The sequence below is a fragment of the Sinocyclocheilus anshuiensis genome, unplaced genomic scaffold (assembly GCF_001515605.1).
Source record: "Sinocyclocheilus anshuiensis isolate Anshui unplaced genomic scaffold, SAMN03320099.WGS_v1.1 scaffold679, whole genome shotgun sequence".
Classification (NCBI taxonomy): domain Eukaryota; kingdom Metazoa; phylum Chordata; class Actinopteri; order Cypriniformes; family Cyprinidae; genus Sinocyclocheilus; species Sinocyclocheilus anshuiensis.
This window is the reverse complement of record NW_015552592.1, coordinates 278,415-285,568: the sequence shown is the minus strand read 5'-3', so window position 1 is coordinate 285,568 and position 7,154 is coordinate 278,415. Positions and strand designations below refer to the sequence as shown.

Genomic DNA, 7,154 nt, shown 5'->3' with positions numbered 1-7,154 from the left:
AATTTTAATTTTTTTTTTTTTTTTTTTTTTTTTGCAGGTTTCAGATGATGTATAAATTTGTGGCCCAGGGTCACAAATGGGTTGAAATTTGTATGATGTGTCAATTGTGTGAGAAGGATGCATTTCATACAAGATATGGCAACTTGGACAACCTTGGAATATGTTGACGTGATTATTCATATAATTAATTTTAACTGAGGCGAATGTAGCAAACATATCAAAGGCCCAGTGGAATTTTTTTAAATAGAAAGATTAAAAATACGGGAGAAATACAGGAAAATATTTAAACGGGATGATAGCAGGATAGAATGGTAAGATAAGGGAGAATCCCGGGAAAAACTGGAGGGTTGACAGGTATGCATTTGTATCCATACATAGCATGAACAATGCAGGATGATTTACAGTGTATGAGGTGTGATTTGTTAAAGCAAGCATTACTATTAGCTACTATTAATCATACTTACAGTTAGGGATTTGAACAAACCCTTAACTCTAAGGTTCCTTTAGTGCTAGCTTCTTCAAGTGATCTGAGATTAAACCTACTGTCTTTTAATGTGAAGGGCAGAACCATTAAGGTACAAACATCTTAACCACATCAGAGATTGTGTTAAAGCATGGGAAACAAATGAAGAGCTCTCTGGCTCTGAATAGCTACTTTCTTTTAGCGGGGGTTGATGCTCCATCGGGCATGTGTGTGTGTGTGTGCGTTTTTGTGACAAATGAGGACATAAATTTATATAATGACAAGGGTATGACATAGGTATTACAAGGAGAAGGTGACTTTTCAGGACATTACCCCATGTCCCCACTTTTCAAAACGCATATAAATCACACAGAATGGAGTGTACTGAAAATCTGAAATAGCACAAAGTTTCCTTTGAGGGGTAGGTTTAGGGGTAGGGTTGGTGTAGGGCAATAGAATATACGGTCTGTACAGTAGAAAAACCATTACGCCTACGGAGAGTCCCCGTAAACCACAAATACAAGTATGTGTGTGTGTGTGTGTGTGTGTGTGTGTGTGTGTGTGTGTGTGTGTGTGTTGTAGTGCCAGGTTTCAAGCACCACCCCCTCTATGAAGAACTCAAGTGGATCTTTTAGTCCTTCTTAAAGAATCGCTTCAATAGTGTGAAAACCTTCCTACAGACACTCTCATAACATACAAGCAGAGACACAGGACACAAACACATACTTCAGAAATAAACTCTATTTGAACCCAACCTTAATTATTCAACCGCTGTGTGTAACTCAACTTATACCGTTTACTGTTCAGAATTATACAATTTGCCTGGAGAATGATGAAACAGGTATAAAAATAAAATCATAAACTCATAAAAAAGGCAGGGAGCGACCATTTATAGACACCTGAATATCTTAGATTGTTGATGGATCATAGCAACATGCAAAAAAGGCTCTGTGTGTGCCTTTGGATCAGAATTATACAATTTGCCTGGAGAATGATGAAACAGGTATAAAAATAAAATCATAAACTCATAAAAAAGGCAGGGAGCGACCATTTATAGACACCTGAATATCTTAGATTGTTGATGGATCATAGCAACATGCAAAAAAGGCTCTGTGTGTGCCTTTGTATAATTTTTTTGTTTTATTTTTGTGTGTGTGTGTGTGTGTGTGTGTGTGTGTGTGTGTTTATTTTGTACCTTCCTTGCCAATACTTTAAAAGGAACTGCTAAAAAAAAAAGGTACAAATCTGAATTACTGTACTAGCCATATGAATTTAAATTTATTTTTGAATTCTACAATGTTAGAATCACCAGAATTCAAAGCTGAACTGAGCCGACTCACCTCATTAAAGGTCAAAGGTGAGCCTGAAGTCAAGGGTCTGCCATAACAGTGACAAGTCAGTTCAGATCCTTTCTAAAAACCCCAGACCTAACAGACGGATTCTACATGGCCTAACCACATCAACACACAGTGACTTTATTTAGATGACAACAGAGGTTCTTAATGAGCTGTATCTGGTATCAGACGCACCAGTGAGTGATACGTCCTCCATGCATAATTTGTCTTCGACTCCATTTCTAAAACCACGCGCTAGCTTAATGTAGTGCGCTGTGGTAATGTCCTCCCTTGATCTGCTTTGCTGATTGGCAGATGAATCGATTGGCATGCTGGTTAAGACTCTCCGGCGCCTCTTTTGGTGCGTTTCATCATCAGAGGAGTTACTCACAAAGAGGACGAGTCATCAAAGGCTCTAGTCCACATTACAACTTTGCAAATGCAAGTTCTGACGGATGATTGGATGATGTCAAATGTCTCGGCCAATCACAAGCTCTCATTTTGCTGCAGTAAAATGGTTTTGCGTGCACTACATGCTTAAGTGAATGTGTAAAATATTTTATACTAGAAATGGGGTAGTCTTCTCAGTTGATTTGAAATTTGGTGATATTGACATTCTAGGCCTCATGTATGGCCAGGTCAGGCCAGTAATTCAGATTTGATGACATACAATAATGCATGACCTATAAGTTATCTTTTTTTCTAGTAAAAATATTGGCAGGGATGGTACAAATCTGTATTACTGATCTGACCTGGCCATATATAAAAAATATATATATTTTATTTTAAATATTTTATTTATTTCATATATTTATATGTCAAACTAATATAATATTTTTTAAATATTAGGTAAAAATAAAATAAAATACATTTACATTTAGCAGACGCTTTTATGCAAAGCTTTTATCCAAAGCGACTTACAAATGAGGACAATGGAAGCAATCAAAATAAAAAAGAGAGCAATGATATGCAAGTGCTATAACAAGTCTCAGTTAGCTTAACGTAGTACACGTAGCAAGGTTTTTTTTATTATACAATAATACAAGAATAGAGCAAGCTAGTGTTAGAGGCCTTTTTGATTTTGTTAATTGTATAATAAATAAAAAGAAAAGGAATAGAGAAGCTATGTTTAGTTTTTTTAAGTCTAAAAGGGGCAAGTTTTTTTAATAAATAGAATTAGAATAGAGATTGCTAGAGTTAGAGGGTCAAATAAAGATGGAAGAGATGTGTTTTTAGCCGATTCTTGAAGATGGCTAAGGACTCAGCTTCTACATTTACATTTTACATAATGCCAAATACATTTTTAAGAGCAATTCTATCTATCTATCTAGCTATCTATACACACAAAATATAAAATTGTAAAAACAAAAAAGTTACAAAAATATAATAATTGGCTTACCATACTTTTTCATTTTCAACCCATTCTAACTGATGCTTGCACTATAGTCCCATAAATCATTTTCACAATTTCAGCAAAGTCTCATCAGTGTAAGCCAGCTACATTATGTAACCTTGTTGACATATTTAATTTGCAGGAACAATGCTATAATACATCACAGAAAAAACAAATGTTAAAATTTGAAAGGCATAAAAACATGCACATGATCAACAAACATGAAAAGCAGTGACAATGCAGCACTTGCAAGTGACAGTTCTGTCAACTGGTCTGAAACGCTCTCACACTGGCCCTGGGCCATCCTTACTGTTGAACCCCTATATTATTCCTGTACTCTTGTAAAAGCACAAGTATGCAATTTAATAGAAAGTATTCTGTCCCAGGAGGATCCAGACTCTCTCCAATAAAGACTATTTCCAAATAATTGCACCATGACAAAAGAATTCTTCTTTAAAACATTTTGCAACAACTCACTATATTCTTTGTGGCCCTTGAAGCAAGCAAAACAAATTTCATAGTTTTTACGGATGAAGAGCGTTGTTGCTTGGAAAAAGGGATAACTTTAATATTTTTTTCAAGTCCTTTTTTTGGCACAGGAATTTAGAATTGATTTTTTCGAGCTGACTGTTTGATTTAAGCATGCTGTTAAGGAACTGCCTGCGAGCAAAATCCAATTAATTCCTGAGCCTCTCTGTACCCACAAAATGGCCCGTACCGTTCTTCTGTCCTACCCCTCTTAACTAATTAACATGATTAGCCATGAGGAACAGCTTAAAGATAGGCTACAGTAGGTGGTTGAGGGAAGGAACAAACATGCCTGCGACTTCCCACCATTAAGAAATTATTGATTGATTTGATAATGAGCATCTTGATGAATATCATAAGATGTTCAGGGCTCATGTTTGACCTCAGATTTTGTTGTGGTTCATTTTTTCTGCCTCTGTATTGATTTATAGCACTCATGAGAGAATGACCTGTGTGATGTACTATTTAAAGATAAAAATCCTTTATAAATTTGATTTTTAATTAGCAAAACTCTCATTTTAAAGTTTTTATCTTACTAAAATTTATATGGTTATGAAATGTGATTAATTAGCCCACTCTGATAACTTTTTTCACATGTAACCTGTTCACAAGAACACCTGTTCTTAAAATTTGATTCCAGCTTGGTGGAGAATGTAAATAATTCATTAGTGCAAATTATGCACAGGGGCTCCCTTTGTGTACAATAACATACAGCTGGTTATTATATTCCCACTGATTTAAGACAGACATATTTACAGAGTAATATATTATATAATAATGGTTAAACATCTGTGCTCTTATTGTGAATGTGTGTCATGTTTAAAATCATCACAAAGCAAGGTTTCCAACCCATTTGACCTCTGTAATCAGATGCATTTCTGAGAGAAGCAGGATACTCGGCAAGAAAATGCAGGACTTTTATCCATCGGGAATTGAGTGGATCGTGAAAACTGCTTTCTATATGACAGGTGGTCGGAGGAAAGAGGCTGGGGAAAAAAAGAGTGACGTCAACCAAACATGCAAGTTTTTTCAGAGGCAGAGCAAGTCATTACATTTTGATGTTTTTCTTTGAAATAATGTGCACTGACTAATCGTGCATAACTTCAAGCATCTTTGTTCCATTTGTTAGTATTTCTTCAACAATATTTTCTTCATTTAATCTTAAACAGAAATATATCACAAAAATAAAAAGACCCCATATTTTCCCATCCACTATAATGGACATCAGGGTTGCATGCCATACAGAACTGAATTGAGAAATTAAATTATGTCATCCTTTACTTACCCCCAAGTTATTCCAAACTTGTATGAATTTCCTTCTTCTGCTGAACTCAAAAGATATTTAGAACTTTTTGGACCCCATTAACTTCCATAGTATTTTTCCATACTATGGAGGTGACTGGGGACCACCAAATGTTTGGTTACCCACATTTTTCAAAATATCTTCAAAATATCTATATATTTATGTATCTTCTTACAGAAGAAAGAAACTCATATAAGGTTTGTAACGACTTGAGGATGAGTAAATGATGACAGAAATTGTATCCTTGGGTGAACTATCCTTTTAATAAATGTAAGGAATCTGAATTAAAAATAGCTGAAATGTAAACATTTTACTGTAATATTTAACTAGAAAAAAAAAGTGAAAAACTAGTTTGGCAAACTTTAAATGTAGACATGATAAAGCCTTGCTATAACCTTTAAAACCTTTAACCTAAAAAAGTTATAACCTTTAAGTTAAAAGGTTTATAGGCCTCACAGATAGAATGACATATAGAATGATGGATAGAGTGATCGATAGAACAATAGATAGAACGATAGAACGATAGAAAGATAGATAGATAAATAGATAGATAGATAGATAGATAGATAGATTCCAATTCAACTTCCTGGTGTGTGTGTATGGCCAATTCAATTCTAATTCTAATTCATAAATTCGAAGTGCAACCCTGTTCATGCAGTTCAGCACATTTCAGCTAGTGGATGATGTCTGACAGGGCCGCTCATGCGTTCTCCTCGCATTCTCACTCAGTTATGCTCAGCGTCAGGGTGTGAGGGGAAAGCGGGCATGAATTTCCTCTCGCCCAGTGTGGCCACAGAGACTCAGTGTGCTAAAACAACACCAGTCCACTTCTGAAGAGTCCAAGAGTCTGTCATCAAAGCAGAAAGCGCTCTCCCTCCCCTCTCCTCCGGCCCTCCAGATCTCCCGCTGACCTCTCAGGAGAGAGAGGAAGAGCGCGAGCAAGTGGAGGCACTTTAAACCGGCGGCGTAGCTTTTGCCCAGTGAGAGCACCATTGTTGCTTTTCGGCTGGCAGACTGAATCACGGAAGAAGATAATGAGGAAAGCTGCCGTTAGTGCGATGCTGCCAGAGGCCTGCGTGTTGAGCTTTGTGTTGCATTGCACGGTGGAGATAGCATCACTGCGCTTGATTGTTATCCAGCCTTGGAGACCATCTCCGGGACAGGCTGTGAGCCTTTGTGTAGCTGCCAGAGCCGTGGAAACCCGGCAAGCCATCTCGCACACCTCATAAATCCGCCCCCCATCGCCGCCGCCACCGCCTTCGCTCGCCCACCCTTCTGCAAGGAAAAGTGGAAGAGGAAATCAGATTAGGGACGTTTTTTCCCAAGCCCTGAGATCAAAAACCGGGCTTAGATATCAAGGCTGCCTTTTGCACAGTTTCAGCACAAATGGAGAGATGCACATACCCGGCATCAGATTTAACAATTAGTGCCTTTCGCTTAGCTCTCTGAGAAGCTATTTATCAGGCGGCTAAATTTGTAGCGTTTTCTAAAAGTCGTAGGTTCAGGATTTAATTAGTATTTCATACTTCTGTCATCTGAGCTCCATTAACAAGGGGGAAATCAACTCCGTACTAACAAGGAAGAAACATTAATGCTCATTTGAGGAAGGGAAAGGAAAAGATGTTACATAACAGGGCATAATGGATTTAGCTTTACAGTAGTTTCTCATATTCTCCACAGACATGATTTTCTCAGGCAAATTTGCAAACCGTTGCATCGCTGTTGCACATTTCAGTGCAAAAACCTTCATCATGCACAGTTGCATTTAGTGCTTTAACACAGACTCAAACTTAATAAATGTATGACTTTTCCACACAGCTAAATGGATTTATCGGAACTTAAGCCCATGTTCACACCAAGAACGATAACTATAAAGATAAGTAGTGCTGTCAAACGATTAATCGCAATTAATTGAATCCAAAATAAAAGTTTTTGTTTACATAGTATATGTGTGTTTATACACACATAATAAATATACACAGTACACACACATATACTATGTAAACAAAAACTTTTATTTTGGATGCGATTAATCACGATTAATCGTTTGACAGCACTACTATAAAGATAACGATATTAGCGTCCACACTAGCAGATGATATCGTCTGTTTATTCTAAGCGCATGCTCATCTG

The 7,154-nt window shown here is 36.9% G+C and overlaps 1 protein-coding gene across 2 annotated transcripts in view; it reads left to right on the top strand.

The window, feature by feature from the left end:
• grm3 (glutamate receptor, metabotropic 3) overlaps positions 1-7,154 on the top strand; it is a 40,897-nt gene that overhangs the window by 7,308 nt on the left and 26,435 nt on the right. The gene's annotated exons all lie outside the window — the stretch shown is intronic.